Source organism: Corapipo altera, unplaced genomic scaffold (genome assembly GCF_003945725.1).
Source record: "Corapipo altera isolate COAL_440 unplaced genomic scaffold, ASM394572v1 23b, whole genome shotgun sequence".
NCBI lineage: Eukaryota > Metazoa > Chordata > Aves > Passeriformes > Pipridae > Corapipo > Corapipo altera.
In genome coordinates, this window is record NW_020884885.1 from 550,472 (window position 1) to 567,033 (window position 16,562).

Genomic DNA, 16,562 nt, shown 5'->3' on the forward strand with positions numbered 1-16,562 from the left:
GTGCCAGCTGGGGGCCACCTCTGTGTCTGAGCGGGGACACTCCGTGCAAGGCGACCGCCCGCCTGCCCTAAGCTCAGGCACCTTTCAACTCGTTAGAAACTCCCAGTCACAGGTACATGTGGTTAATATTAGGCCCAAAATAACCTTTTTTAATCTCAAACTGGGGTGGTTGCTGAGGCTTTTGAGCATTGGTAAAGGCAGTTAGTTGGCTGTGGAGCCTGGATTTAATTTTGCTGGTAATCAAAAAATAAGTGCTTGCATATTTCTTATTAGCTTAATGTGCAGCAACCCACATCAGCACAAGCTAAGCTAAATTAATTTCCCTAAAATAATTTTAAAACATGCCCATTCACGGAATATCTTTCAAAACAGGGCAATTTTCTATCACTCAGGAGCCACACTTGTTTTTGTCCCTCCTCTTTGTGTTTGAAACAATTTGGAGCCTTAGCGCAGGTTTTGTGTGCTTTTTCACAGCTCAGGCTTTCGGCTGGTGACCCTTAAGGAGTGCTAATGAAGTCGAATACTAGTGTTTAATCCTCTTCAGAAATACTAACATGCCCATCATCCAAAACAGCCTCCAATAATTGCCATTGGGCCCGATCCAATGCCTAGCAAAGTCTTTCAGTCAGTTAACTGAAAACTAAGTTCATTTGCTCATTTAGTAAATTGCTAGCCTTCATATAGCATCAACTCTGCAAGGCCTTTTGTCGTGCTTCCCTCACTTCCTCACACCCCCTGGTTAAATTCCTCTGCAGATAATAAAGGACAGTGGTACACCTTTGATTGCACCTTCTGTAATCACAGTCATGGAAATTTCACTAGACAGAAGCATAAACGCTACAAGTAACACTAAAAAGGGCTCTTTTGCATCTCTCTGTTTACATCCAAAAGACATTCTTTATTCCTTAAGAAAAGTATCATTCAGTTGTCAGAAATGTCATCCTGGCTCAGAATTCGTCATGACTTCAGGTATTAAAATAAAAACTCAGACACAACCAATGTACTTCTTTATTCCGTTCTGACTGAGGCATCTCCTGCCCCAGCGCCGTGATTTCGAGGCATGTTTCCGTTCTCAAAGAAAAAGGTCCATGATAGGACTTATTTGCTGAGCTACTTTCCAGTAATGTTGCCACCCTGACCAAATGGAGGCTGACCTGAACCTCCTCCATCCAGCATGCCTTTTATCAGCTAAAGTTAAGGCCAATAGAGATTAACAGGAAAGCCTGATAAGACTGTTTTCTCTTCTCCCAGGAGCTTCTAATGGTGTATACAGATGGCAAGGTTTTAAAGAATGGAATGAACACTTATTTAGGCCTGTAAAAAATCACAGAAACACTCCCCCACACACGCACACACTTACCATCTTACTAACCCCTTTTCTTCAATCAGGCCACTCTTCAGGGAAACCAAATTGCTTTTTCGTTTTTTTTATTTAAACCCCAACCACTTTTATTATTTACATCTGGTGGTCCCCTTATTTATGTCCCTCTCCACTTCCCTGCACACACCCCCCTGCTCCCAGGGCTGCGAAGCATTATGGGCCTTGGCTCTCAGCAGGAGAACTCCACACTGTCTTCAAACAAATAATTAAGGGGAAGGTTAAAGGTTCACCTAGAGGTCATATCTTTGGATACTCCTCAGAAAGTTTACATTAGTAAGAAATGGGTGCCCTCTGAAGTGTTCTTTCAATGGGCTTGCACAAGACAGAGCATTAAGAAAATTCTACCTTCTGAAGGGTTTCAGGTGACATCTCCTTTACCTCTGACCATGGAAATTTGGATACTGGGCTCCAGTCTTACATACTCAACAGTCACCACAGAATAAGCCTTTGGAATGGGTGTTGAAAAGCCAATCTTGCCCAGCCATTCACTCCCAGAAGAACCTGGCCTTATTTTATCCTGCTGATGTGAATAAAGCCAGCCTTCCACTGCAAACTCTACCCAGAGGCAACTCACTAGTTGTTTTGGAAACGGGAGTTCAAGCTCTAACAGTGAGTCCCCTCATCTTTGTGTGCTTGGGTTTGGTTTTTGATTACATTATTTCTCCAGTTTTCTTTTGCACATCTGCATAACAGCAGGAGCAAGTGATATCCTCTAGAACAGCAACACCTATGCCGGGAGAGAAGATACACTGATGTATACTTAGAAAGATATAAGAGCACAAAGGCTTTAAGCATTCAGGTAATTTTGAAATTCCATTTCTATAGCTCCTCTGAAAAATCTTGTCCCTAAACGGCATCAGTTATACCCACCAGTGGGTATGTCCAAAAAATGACACATGAAATTATTTATATTTGTAAGATTGCAGGGGCAAAACAGACATGCATTTTAGGTGAAGCTAAAAATCAAATCTTAGTTTCATTAGCTGTGGCTATATCATGTAATGCATCAGCACAACTGGTAGACAAGCTCACAGAACGCGGTGTTTGTGCATTATTATTTATTCTTTATATTGCCCCACAAACATGCACAGTCTGTAACAGAGACATAGAAACCACAGTTCCCACCCCAGCCTTTACATTTTTTGAGGACTTTTTTTTGAATCCCCCGGGGAGTAATATCCAAGGCCAAAGTAAGGCAAAATACAGCCTTTTGCACAGCACTTCAGTTTGTGTGTTGCAGAAACACTCTGATGTTATTTTGGCACAAATGTCTTCCAAAGACACTAAGAGACAGGTGAAAAAAGAGAACACCAATGCCACTATTTTCAGCATTGTTTTCAAGCCTATAACAGAAGAATTCACAGCTCTGTTCCTGACACTAATTGCTTACCTTGTTCATACCCTTCACCCAGAGGCCAAAGATTGAATGGCCTGAGAAGATGAGTAAAATCTATCAAAAAGACATGGATTTCTCGTTACCCTGCTGTTAATGGTAATTCCTATTAATTGTATGATAGCAGTCCTTAAAGGATCCAATGAAGCTCAGTCTTACTCCACCCCATGCTGCACAAGCACACTGTCCAAGAGAACTCAGAGTCTGAACAGATTTCCAGGCAAAGCCTGGGGGAGAGGAGAGACACCTTCTCCCTGTTTGCAGAGGGGAACAGAGACAGAAGGAGATTAAGTGACAAGGCCAAAGTCATACAAGAGATCTTTGGCAGAGCCACACACCCAACATAGATTTCCTCAGTCCTCTTTCAGCGCTCCTACAATCTGCTATCCATATGCTATCTTTCCTTTGTTCCCCCAGCTTAGCAGTCAGGCATACTGGCAGGGGACTGCAAAGAGAGCTCACATTGCCACTATTTGTGCCTTACCTGCTGTGTAGATAAAGGGGGTCATCAGCCTCCAGGGCTGTGAGGCAATACCTTCACAAACTCTACATTCATATGGTACTTGGTCCTCATTCCAGAATGATAAATGAGGTGTGTAATGTTCAGAAATACATGTCATTCACATAGTAGGTTCAATGAAAATCTCACTTCCAGTATTTTGCAAATGACAGATTACCAACCTTACTTATTCAAACAATAGGCATTTGAATCGAAAGAAGTTTTTTTGCATCTTGTATTTTTGCTTTAATTGCTAGCTAAAGCAGCCATATATATTTCCTATAGACAGAGCCTGTCTGTCTCTCGCAAGTAGTTCTAGTAACTTCTGTGGGACAGTTTATGAAAGCACAATGAACAAGATCTAGCTCAAAATGTACAATATGGACTTTTAAAGGAAATATTTTCGCTTTTATCTGCTTACAGCAAAAAAACAGTAGAGCAGTAAAGGTATACTAGTGAATATGCAGTGTAGTCTGGTGATTTGGTAGCACTACTCCTAATTGCTTTTTACCACTGATAATTAGCATGACAATATAATCTAAACTTATGCATTTAATCACATCTTTTCAAATAAAGACTTGGTTTTCTTTGTCCAAAATAAACATGTATTCTGTACTTTATAGGAAGCCCTGGGATTAATCTTCTTTATAATATTTTATCTCAAGTCATATCAAATGACATTAAACTCACATTTACATAATATATTTTATTTTTATAATAAATAATGTTCAGACAAAATCACGGAAAGATATTTCTGCAAAGTGCAAAAGAAAAATAGGAAATAGAGATCTCTTAATCTGCTGGTTCCAATCTGGCACACTCAAAAATAATTCTGTTGTTGTTTCTATTGTCTTTTTTAAACATACTGTACATGTAACTCAAAACACTTTGACCACTCCACAACTGAATCTGTATAAGATTAGTCCTTGAAATGAGCTGCTAGTGACTGTACTGACTGGTACTCAGAGTTAGAAACATCTCTAGCTTTACTCTATGGCTATCGTGGAAAATTCACTTTAAGTATGTAGGATCACAACAGGTCTTGTTTCAGGAGGATGAAGTGCATGAATGCTTAGGAAACTATATGCCCAACTTGAGGTATAGTCTGAACTCAAGCAGAGAGAGATATTTAAGTCCAGTCACTTGTCTTTATGTCTAAGGTCTTCCATGATATGAACTGGTGCCAAACTGAACCAGACCTGCTGCAGCAGAGTAGACTGTTCCTCACAAGAAACTGAGGAACAACACGGAGCCACTCCGTACAACTCAAAACTTCAGTGTCAATCTTCAATCTGGATTTCAACTTAAAATATCCATCCCAGAAAATAAGGCGGTAAGATATTGAATTTATTTAACAAACCAGCCGCTTAATAAATGGGTTCCCAATTCTTTATGTGAAAACCAGAGAAATAAATTTGTGAGATAAATTCAGAATTAGTTTTACCCCAAGAAGACACTTCTGCTCTTACACTTGAAAAGGACAGAGATTCTGAATGAACACTGTTACAGACTTAGTCATAGAAATAATAAAAATAAAAGTAAAAACAATAGCAACAATAATGTGGGGGTAGAATTGTTTACTTTCTGTCATCTGAATAAAAAAACTAATTCTTGAAATTTTGAGGTGCCCAGAGGAACAGTGTCACAAGATTTTTCAAAACCCTGCCCAGTGTAGACAAGAAGCTCAGCTCTTATTAAACCTGGGTAAATGGGAGCTGAGTTTGAAGAATAAATGGGGTTTAAGCACCTGCTTCAATGTTTATGCTGAGTAAGTCTAAAAATGCATTCTAAAAAATAATCCAAATGTTTTCACCTTGGATGGGGAAATAAATCTCTGCCTAAATGATATTTCAGTATTTGGACTGTGAACATGTCAGTGTTTAGCTCAAGTGCATATGCTACACTGATCCCTTGTTGCCCAAGAATGCCCTAATTTTGAAGGGAAAATAACCAACGAATGAAATACTATATCTAAGTGACAAAAAAAGTTTTCATAACTAACCTAGAAAATTACTTCTTTCCCAGACAGAAAAAATAATTTTAGAATTCTTGAGCTGATCAGAGCAGTCTGAAAGAATGCATTAGAAATGACTAATTTGCAAAAACACTTTTATCAATATCCACACCCTTGCCTTTACAGCATCTTTGTCTATCACCTAAACTTTTATCTGAGCAAGTAAAATCTATTTATCTTAGTTTATTTAACTTCTCCCTCAAATATATATTCTAAACTGACAGAATTAGGTTTAGGCGTCCTTCAGTATGTGTGTGTACGAAAATAGTTGAAAAACTCCTTTTTTATGCCTCACTGAATCTATGCCGCACCTGGTTACCTACTCATATTTGCAGCATTCCTTATAGGAAATTAAAAAAGCTGAGTTAGTCACCTGGAAATGAGCCATTTAAATACGACTTACCTAAGTCATGAATATTGAGAAATGGAGTCACTTATGTGATTGCTTTTGAGAGGAAGAGGGAGGGACAGGCAGGTTTATTTCCTAACAAAGCTTCACCTAGTTTTGGACAGCCTTGTTAGAGACGGGGGGTTAAGGGCTGTTTAAACTGACTTTCTAAAGCTAATTGAGACATCTAACATCTGTCAAAGGTGTGATTCAGCATCCACATGTGTGAAGAGAACACTCCAGTAGATGACAGAGAGCAAGACTAAGGCAGCCCGAGGCAGGTGCTAACTATCCCAGAGACTTCTGCCACATCTTCTGTGTTTATGTTGGACCTCCTAAAAATACACCATGCCAATTTGGAGCTGCCAATTGTTGGAAATCATGATTTTGCCCATCCTGTAACTGTGAGACCATTCTAAAAAAAAAAAAAAATATCAGAAATTTAAACAGCGTTCTTCTCAGACTTCTTAGTGACTTTTCCAGTCACTGTGCCACATTTTTTAAATGCTCTTCTCAGGTACAAAATCTAGAAACTTACTTGAAAAGATTCTCACATAACCATTGTGTCCTGGAGCTGGGACCTTGAGTTAACATGAATTAACTTGAGCTTTGTGATAAAATCATGAGAATTGGCAAGACGGAAATCTATTCACCTCGGAGAAAAACCGCCTTGTTAAACATGTAATTCTCGGTTACCAGGTTACCCCTCGGGAGCGTGGAGAAACGATTTGGCTCTGCCCAGGAAGGACCTGGTCGCTGTCACGGGCCGCACCTTCACGGCATCATAAACTGGGGCAGCCGCGGGGCCCTCGTCCCGGGGTCGAGGTTTGTGTGCAGGGCCTTGTCCCATCACAGAGCAAAAGGCCCCAGCCGCAGAAGGGACTCTCTGGTGCTCCCCATGAACCCCGAGGCCCCGCAGTCCCGGGGCTCCCTCCTGTCGGCCCGCGCCCCGCGGCTTCCACTGGTCCCGCGCCGAGGCCGCATCCAGCCGCTCCACGGGACCACTGGCCTGGAAGACCTAGGCTGGCCTCAAGGTGCTCCCTCGGTGGCCCCAGGGGAGGCCTTCCGCTGTGCAGCAGGGCGCCATGAGGTGGGGCCAGAGCACCGCTGCCGAGCCGGGCCGGGCCGGGCCGGGGTGCCCCGCCCAGGGCACGGCAGGAGCCGGGCAGCGTCATGGCCTGGCCCGGCTGTGCTCGCGGCTGGCGGGGCCTGTGCTTGCCGGGCTACGGCGGTGAGAGGAGCTCCCAGTGCACACCCGTCCCTGCCACCGGTGGGCACAGGTTTCCTCACGAGCTTTCAGGAAACCTCAGCTTAAGTGGAAAAGTATCATCCTGTATTGCCCCTGGGTTCCTGGTGGGCAACAAGCGCCTTTTGGTGCATGCCACCTGAAGCCATAGAACACACGCCGGAGGTGGCTGTTCCTCTGACGAGTGCCATCAGGTTGTTCATATACATTTTTTTTTTTTACCATGCACCGTAAAAATGATCTTTTAAAGATAATTGAAAGGAAGGGAGGAGACAAACAGACATACTTCCTTAGCTATTCATATCTTATAGATAAAATGCAAAGTCAATAGACACAAGCCATAGTATCTAACCTCATCCTGTACTTGATTTATTGCATATGAAAATCAACTAGAAACTGAATCACTGAAATTTTTACTACTGATATTAAAATTTCAAGTTTGTATACATCTGTCTTACGGAGATGCTAGAAACAATTTTAGCTAATTTGGCATGCACTTTGATTTAATAGCACTTAAACATTCATGTTAAAGGTAGGTAACAGATCTCCTATGAAGTCTTCAGTAACTCATGCATTTAAAGATGTGTTAATTTATCATTTTAACCTCATAGGAAAAGATTTTCAAAATGAGTGAGGGTCCAGCAGGTTTGAAAATACAATCAGCTTCTTACACAGGAGTCAAGGGACCTAATTTTAAATAACTTAAAAAAAAAAGAAGTAGTTTTTGAATAATATCACACTGAAGTATTTTACACTTATTTTTTACTGTTTCATATTAATTTTTTAAATCAATTCTAAATTGACCTGAAAAGGGGAGTTGTCAACAAATTTAACATCTATTTAACTTCTCTGATCAAATTAGACTAAGGCACTAATTCTCATTCTTACTCTTCAGTGGGAACTACATAAGTAGCAACTTGCCAAAAATGCATAAAGGTGTTTAGCAATTATGTAGTGGGTATGTTTGAGAAGATCAAGGTGCACTCACTTGTCCTATGCTATGGATATCTCTGATTAGCTTGTCATCTATTCTGAAGAAGATGTAGCCCAACTCTCCTATACTATGTAACAGGCCAGCTGTTAGCTGTCTGTCAAGCACCTAAAGTGGACAAGTAGTCCAGGAGCAAAAATGTCACTCCTTTGATCTGGCAAGGAGCAGCTGCTGATTTATAGAGTAGGACTTTGTTCTTCCGTTCTATTTTACTTTCTTTCCTAAGGCAGAACCACAAAATCCAGCAGAAAAAAAAAAGTGCCGTTCTCTGCAACATCAACAAGCTCTGACAACTGCAACAGGGTTTTTCTTGGCCCTAACAAAGCTCTCAGGCATCTCCTTTGACGCTCACCTTTTTTTTTCCTTCTTCTTTTTGCAATGCGGTAGTTATTGTTTAATTCAGCTTCTGTAAATGGAATGGACTGTGGCCAGCAAGCCTGGGGCATAAACACACCTGTATGAAAGAAGCCTTATTGTAGCAACCGCCTACAACCAACCTGCACATACACTACCAGTTCGTGAGTTCAGAAGGAATGTTCCATTTTCCCTGACAGTAAATTTTGCCTTAAGATAAAAATTTTCTGTACCCACTGTCCTGTCTTGACCACGAAGCTTGTACACTTTTTCGCTGTTATTAAAATCTGAAGGAAAAAAAAAGTATTTTTCTACCTGTCAACCAGTGAATCTCAGGAAATTGATTTTGAAGAGCCCACTTTAAAAAAAAAACACAGCCAAAATAAATTTATAGAAACATTGCTGAAAGTTTGAAAACTACTGATCCTAAAGATGCCTATTCTGTTTCAGGGCAAAAGAAAAAGCTTGAACATGAGATGAGTGTCTTGTGTATTTACAGATGGGGAAGGGAACCACGCAGCAAGCTGTGTGTTTGACCCTGGTTTGTGTCTACACACATGCTGTGTTGACATTCTGTTATACTGTAACTTTAAAGACAAACCAAAAGGATTACAAAAACAAAGATGGGAAGAGGTGAGGGTATTGGAGGTGACATCATGACTACAGGCTTTTTTGCATATATGGTAGCCTGTGGAAATAAATAAGAACTGGTACAGCCAGTAAGAGAGGCAGGAAAATGGTGATGTACAGGATAGTATAAAATGATATATTAAAAACTGTTCTGTCAGTGGAACAATGGAATATTAAGCAAAAGTCCATAATAATTGACAGACACAGCTGAAGACATCTTTCTTTGGTTGGTGGGTACTAAAGTATATGTGAAAGAGAACTAGTTAGGCAATTAAAAGTAACAGGCATAAATAATACACTATGTATAAATACATCCCCCCTCTCCCAAAATATAGCTCTCATCTGGATACACCTAATAACCTCTCAGTAAGTCATACTTACATGCTGATATCCCTTGTGTTTTGCTTTTTGCACTGTCGGGTTACTGGAGATTCTGCTTATGTAAATCTTCTCTCTTTCTGTAGATGCAGATGTTAATGTTTTCCTTTTAACTATTACAATACCGGTGGCATCAAACCAGAGGGTCTAATGGTCTAGTAGCTAAAGATGTGTGAACACCACAGACACCATGAGACTGCAGCCTGCCATGTTATGGAATATGTGCTCCACAGTGATTGGAGCTATTAGCAGAATAAGTGTGAGACAACTATATTAAGTGTGCTTAACTGAAGAGGTAAATATACAGATCTTCCCAGTGTCATACTGGTGAAGCTTTTACTCTGTTTCACCCCATTTTGTGTTCTCTGTATTCCACAGGAATCAGTGGGAAATGTTCTAAAAATTGTTTTGAGAGTTTGTTACATATGAATGCATCTTAGTTGTTATAAGCCAAACTGGTTTGGAATGGAAAAATTAAAAAACCTCTGTGGAGCTGTTTCCTCAGCCTATTACTCTGTATCCCAGGCTCCTATACTTTCTGACCAGGGCTTCATCTCTCTAGGGCTCAGTTCTTGCTCCTAAGCTTGCCTTGCTGGCTCACCAGAGATAATTGCAAAGTACAGCTGACAAGTCAGCGATGAAGCTTTTTGGGGCTCTGCGAGGGTCCTAGATGGCCAGATATGCTGTGATTGAGGACATATATGTGAATGTTACACCATTTCTTGTCTGTCTGCTGTTCTGAACAAGCTGAGAAACCATGAAAGTTTGCTCTTTCTAAAGCCTGTGAGTGGCTGGGTTTCCCTGATTTCAATACTCAGCTGGCTCATGGGCAGAGCAGAGCATTGGAGAAGGCTGTGCTCAAGTGCACCACATTTCAGTTGTTGTTGGCTTCCCCAGCTGAAGAGAAGTCTATTAGTGTATTCTTCTTTCTTCTCTTAAAGAATGGGTAGCTGGAGAAGTCTCTCAATGCATTCATTGCCACTTAAATAGCTCAAGTGAAAATTAAATCATATCACAAAAAGAAACTTGCAACTGTGCATATATTTCTTCAGTCAAAACTGGCCTGTTCTGTAATGTGTTTCACTATCCCATATTTTGCATACAATTGAGATATCTGTTATGAAATGAAACCCAAAGTATATAACCTATCTAATATTTATCTTTCTTTCTTTATGAGAGCAGTTTGGAAACTCTGTGTGTGATCTTACATAATTTTAATAACTGGTTGCTGATGGATTTCAATATTAACTCTGACTGTTCTGACTGATAGGATGTTGAGGCTTAATTTTCAGAATTTCACTAATTGTTCTTACACTGCGTCAGGGTAAAGGTACCATGTGTATAAACCTGCATTTGAGCCCACAAAACCAGTAATGGCCGGGCCATACCCAACAATGTCGATCACTTCAGCCTGGTCTAGTAAAGCACTCAGATGAATAAGGCAAATTTTCAAAATTACTAAGTCTTGTTATTAAGATCATCATAGGCCCTGTAAAGCTAATCCCAAATGTTTAATGAAATTCTGAGTTAGAAGGCAATATTAGCAATGGGTACCTAAATTGTAGGTGATCTTCTCTCAAGGAAATTCCTGTCTCTGGTTAGATGTTCTATGAATCACCAGAAGGTGGACTTAGATACCTAATTGCATTTTTTTGGCTTAAAAAAAAAAAGGCCATCACTTAACCCTGAAAATGCCTAAATTGTTTAGGCATGTAGATTTCTACTTTTTTAACACCTCATCCCATCATAATTTTTGCTGCTGTGTATATGTGTAGCTGAACAGTCAGTTACTTTCTGCAGTAACCATGTTCTATCTTTGAGTTAGAGGAAGACACTTTTGTCCAGTCAGGATTCCTATGCATCCTTTTAGGGAGACAGACATCTTAGGTCTGTTCTTCCTTATAATGCAGATAAATATCTCTTTCCTTTTTAGCTGACACCATAATTATTTGACTATTTATCTGGAAAGAAGGAAATTAAGTTTTGCATCCCTATCCTGCTTGATTTGGAACAAAGACTTGAGCGTGGGTCCGTCACATCCTAAAAGAATATCTGAATCACCCACATATTCAGTACAGTGAACAAAGCCCTTTCAGTTCTCATTCTGAAGATGTTCCACCTGAAGTAAGCAATTATACAATCATAATTAACCAACACTTAACTGTCACACATCTGAAGTTGGAGCCTTAACCAAGAGGCTGTACAGTCAAGCCCATGCTCTTAATTAATTTTGTTCTGCTGACTAGTCGTTATATATACAAAAAAGGCATGATAGTGAAGAAGAGTAAAGATGGAGCATAATATTCAATAGCCCATTGATTGGGAAACTCAGCTCACTTGGAACACTTAAGACATTGATTTAAATCAAGACAAAGAGAAGATCTGAAACATATATCCTATTTAACAAGTGAATTTTCTAGCCAATGAGCCATTGAGGATAGCACACCCTCTACCTCATTTGCCTCTTTTGTGTAAAGCTTAGTATAGCTGATGCACGACAAGAACTTGGGATGAATTTGGCCCTTGGGGAAATACAGTGAGGCAAGGCTGATTTTTTGTTGAAAGTTGTGTGCCACTGTGCAACATGTTACCGTCTGTCACTGTATATGTATTTGTGTCCCTACTCCTCTCTCCTGAAGGTCCTTTCTATATAAAATAACCATGGACAGGGCAATACCTCACTTTACAGTATTACTAGCGTTACAGTTCCAGGTTTCTCAATTATATCCCATTCTAAGCAGTTTTGTGCATGCTCACCAAAGGAAATAAGTATATGTGGACCAAAAGTTTTTAAGCTTCTTGGGACTAAACAGCAGCTAGATGATGATGCTGGAAATGTCAATGGTGGCTAAAGGTAAAGGTTAGCTTAAACTCGAGATTGCAGGGTTTGTACTTGACACTGGTATGAAACAAATGATACACACATCTAACAAATAAATGTGTATTAATGAGGAAATATTTTGTAAAATATGCTACACAGATCTTTTATTGTGGTTTATAAGCCAATATTATAATAATACTTTCATAAGAAGTTCAAGCCAAGTTTTAGAACATCCTTAACCAACTTTTGAAAGAAACACAAAATTTAAGGTCAATAGAAACATTATGTAAAACAAAAAAAAGCTGGTGAACAGAGAAAAAAAATGCACCAAATTCACAGGCAGAATCCTCAAATGAAGTAGTTCAGCATTATGATATTAACTATAAATGAAATAAATACATTGTTTTTCTTCTAATTCAGTATCCATACTGAAGAAAACATAGGGAACTAAATCAAGCAGTTAGAAGAGGGAAAGTTATTCTTCATTTTTCACTTTGAATTATTAAAATTGTCAATGATGTACTTTTCTAGGAATAATCAAATCTTTACTTTGATAGTGAAAATCTTGTCATATTTAACTATTTTGGAAATCAAATATACCTTTATACTTGCAAACTTGTAAACTTGCCTTCTGTAAAACAGAATAATAAAAGCAACAAATGCAGACACCCATTCAGATAAACAAGTAAAGGAGAATTGTTTCTATTTCCTTTTCTTGATTCTTCCCCAGTCTTTCCAACATGACTATATTATCACCCACAAAATTTTAGCATCATTGTAATAATAAAAGATATGCTTTATGTCTTTATAAATCCTATGAAGTTTAGCAGACCCTTGTAATGCTACATCTGCTTTAATCCTAGTAAATTCCAGGCTAAGACAGCAATAGCCTGTGGTGCCTCACCTGAGTTCTCAGAGGCATTTCAGGAAATACATTAGCACTGTGAGTCAGTGAAATAAATAAAAACAAATATAGTGGTCAATAGCCAAAGAAAAATTTAGCACTCTAAAAGGGTTTTGACAGAAGCCTGAGTTGGAAAATTCAACTGTATTTTATGTATATCCCTTAACCACCAATCAGTTTTGCTGAGATGAGTGGTCCAGTTAGCTGCCTAATTTTTGATGCCTGATACATGTGTTCGCAGTCAAAACCCCCTCTCTCCAGAGGACCTGTATTCCTTTAGTTCAAGAAACTAGGTTCTATAAAAGAACAAATAAGAAAACCTCATAATATCAAATTCTACATCATAATTTGAAACCAAAATCTTACAGTTTCAAGTACCTTATTGCTAGGGCAAATGGGATGCAAAGATGTGCAGCTAAAATGGGTGCCTCCATTTCATTTTCAGGTGTAATAATTACAGATAAAAAATCGGAAAGGGAAAATCTTTGTGGGCATGGTTTACATCCAGACCCAAAACCCCCATTTCATCGTTTTGCCAAATTTATTCCAACTGCTACTGAGATCATGCTCTGTTTTTTTCCAATATAGCACAGACCTATAATAACTGCTTAAGCATGCCATACAGTATTAATCTTCCTCATGAACTCTGTCCCAAACCAGTTTCCATGGAGAGAAATTAAGAGGTATGTACAGGCAGAGGAGAAAATATATGGCTAGCCAAGGATACAGAAAGGCTCTTTAGATAGAGAGGTTCTTTAGATGGGAGCTATGGTAGAGAAGAAGTATTTTTCAACTGAGATTGCTGAACTGGGGGGAGGACATCATTAGACACAGAGTAGAGAGGAGAATATGAAAAAAAAAAAGAGACATCTATGTTGAAGTAGGTTTCAACATTTCTTTAAAAAATACATTTTTGAAATTGATCCAGAAAAGAATGTAGGAAGGATGCTTAAAGTAGGAGGTGATTTTTTTTTATGTGTGTGATGTGTATGTGAGAAGGAAGCATCAGCATTTGACACATTAAATGAGGTTGAAGAACTGCGACTTAGAGTCCTGAGAGAAGGCGACTACAATTGTCAAGGTGAGAAGAGATGAAGGCAGAAGCAAAAGAGACATGTTGCTGAAATGGAAGTAGGAAAAGAGGTGGACACTGGAGGCATGATAGAAAGAACATTAGGAACACTAGGACATGTATGTGGATTTTGGACAGTGGAAATAAATGTGTGAGGAGTATAGAGAAGTAAGTCTTGTATTTAAAAATGCCAGAGAGTAATGTTGCTCTGGGTTCACTGTCAATTTTGTTTGCCAGGTTATAAACCCATATATATAAAATGATACTAAAACATGAACTTCATTTAGACAATACTCTGTTTATTGTAATAGTTTGTTAGCCAAGCAATCTGCAGTAGCTGCAGCTGTGGCTTATTCCATCTCATCAGTAATTTTAACTCTGACAGTCATTAGTGTGAAGCTTTTCACAATATTTTAAAGTGATACTTTCCTACTACTTCTTGAGTTCTGGGGACTTTTTAATGGACTATGCATCCTTTAGCATCTAAATCATTTGTCCTGAGAATCATCACAACAGAACTACGCTTTGGACAGAAGATGTGAATATGGTTCTAATAAAGCTCTGCAATGTTTGTTAAAAAACCCAAAACAATCCACAAACCCAAAATGTAGCTTTGAGCAGTTTATGCTTATCTATAATCAATATCTTTCTCCATAATATAGTCCAAAGAACCAGGTCCTGAAACAGTGTGCATCTCTGTGAGAGGGTGGCCACTACACCTCACGAGTTGTTTAATCCTCTCTGTTTGTTGTGTGTGGGGCACCAAGTTGTCTATTACTTATGGCTGCTTTAAACAGTGCCTGCCTGCCCTATGACTTTCCGAAAGACCTCAGGATGAGGTTAGCATGATAAGGAGCTTGATTTGTCTAAGCAAGAGTCATTCAGACTGACATCACCCATTAATTTGCTGGAGAGTAAACAAAAAATATAAAAATAAGAAAGAAAAATACTTGAATGTTGGACTGACTTACTTCTGAAAGGGCAGCTACACTATCATTACCACCAAGTGCATACAACCTGAGCTTGATGTTGGCCTACTTAAAATTACTATTTTCCTATGAGGGGTTGGCAAAGCAATTTATAAAATGATGGAGTAAAAGTAAGAAAAGCCCCATTAAAAGCTTTTTCTTGCCTTTAAATGAGAGTGAACAGAGTAGGACTGTTTGAGTTTGAACCACTTATTACCTTTGTACATTTGTCTTTCTTAACCTCTATTAACTGATTAGATTTCCCTTAGCAGTAATTGTGCATTGATAGATAATTGTATTGTTGTGGCTTCTTATTGGGGAAAGGTATTACATCCAAACACTTAAGACAGATAAAACCAGATGGATGTATCTGTCTGTCCATCCGTCTCTCCACTCAAGAAGCCTTTGGGTATTTTTTGAGAATTTAAAACAGTCACAAACAAAAGGGGCATTTTAAAGAAGGAAAATACACTTAATTAAGAAAGATGTCAAAATTATTTTATTGTCAACATCCGCAATATCCATGATACAGTGATGTTGTGTAACTGTTCCTACTGAATAGCAGTTCTCAGAACCATAATGCGTTGCTATTAGAAAAAGCAGGGACTTATTATTAGTATCCCCACAGAGTTATCTTCTAAATTATTTATACTTGTAACACTTTCACGTAATGGCAGTTGTAAATGCAAGCAAACAAAGCAAACCACACAATAAAGAGAGGGGAAGAGAATTGTACAGAAACCCTTTCTAAATGCATGCAGTTAGAAAGATGAGTCAAACAAACTAATCAGATTTTGTTTCCAACTCAGCTCCTCATGAGATTTGCGATAGGCAGCATCAAAGCTTTTTGGGGTTATGTCACCTCGATAAAGGATTGAATGGCACTGTATCTGTTTTATGTCTCACATCTAAAATGTAAAGGAATGCAACTTTATTTGTCTGGTGCGAGTTTGCTTATTGTCTTTGAAATTCCACAGCAGATCCCCTCCAAAAAGCTTAACTATCAGAAAGGTGCAAATAACATCAGAGCCGTGTGTTCATTATGTTCATCCCCTAGGTTATGATGCTAGGTTTGCACAGGAGCTGGGGGAGGGCAGCAGGGAGGACTGTTGGTTTTATATAAACTTAGCATTGTGCATTACTGACTCTGCTTCCCACACATGCTTTACTAATGCACAGTGTAATGATTAACACTTTAGGAGTCAACAATTTGCAGAAAAATTGAGATGGGATACTCTTTAAAAAAAAAACCAAACAGTCAAACTCAAGTCTATGTGGTGCAGAGATAATTTAGGTGAAACTGAAGAGAAAACAGGTCACACTGAAGACTCTAATGGAGTCTTCTTCTGGTCTTAAACTGTTTGCATTTATGAACACATAAAGATCATCCTGTTCACTTTCCATTAACCTACCTATGAAGTTTTGTCTTAACCATTAAAACAAATTCCTTCAGCTGAAATCACTTTCTTATTACTGAGCAGCTAAATCTGGTTACTTTCAAAAGAAATTTCTATCCCACAAAA

At 39.0% G+C, this 16,562-nt stretch overlaps 1 protein-coding gene across 4 annotated transcripts in view; it reads right to left on the minus strand.

Moving 5' to 3' along the window:
• MEIS2 (Meis homeobox 2) overlaps positions 1 to 16,562 on the minus strand; it is a 171,663-nt gene that overhangs the window by 7,153 nt on the left and 147,948 nt on the right. The window lies entirely within an intron of this gene.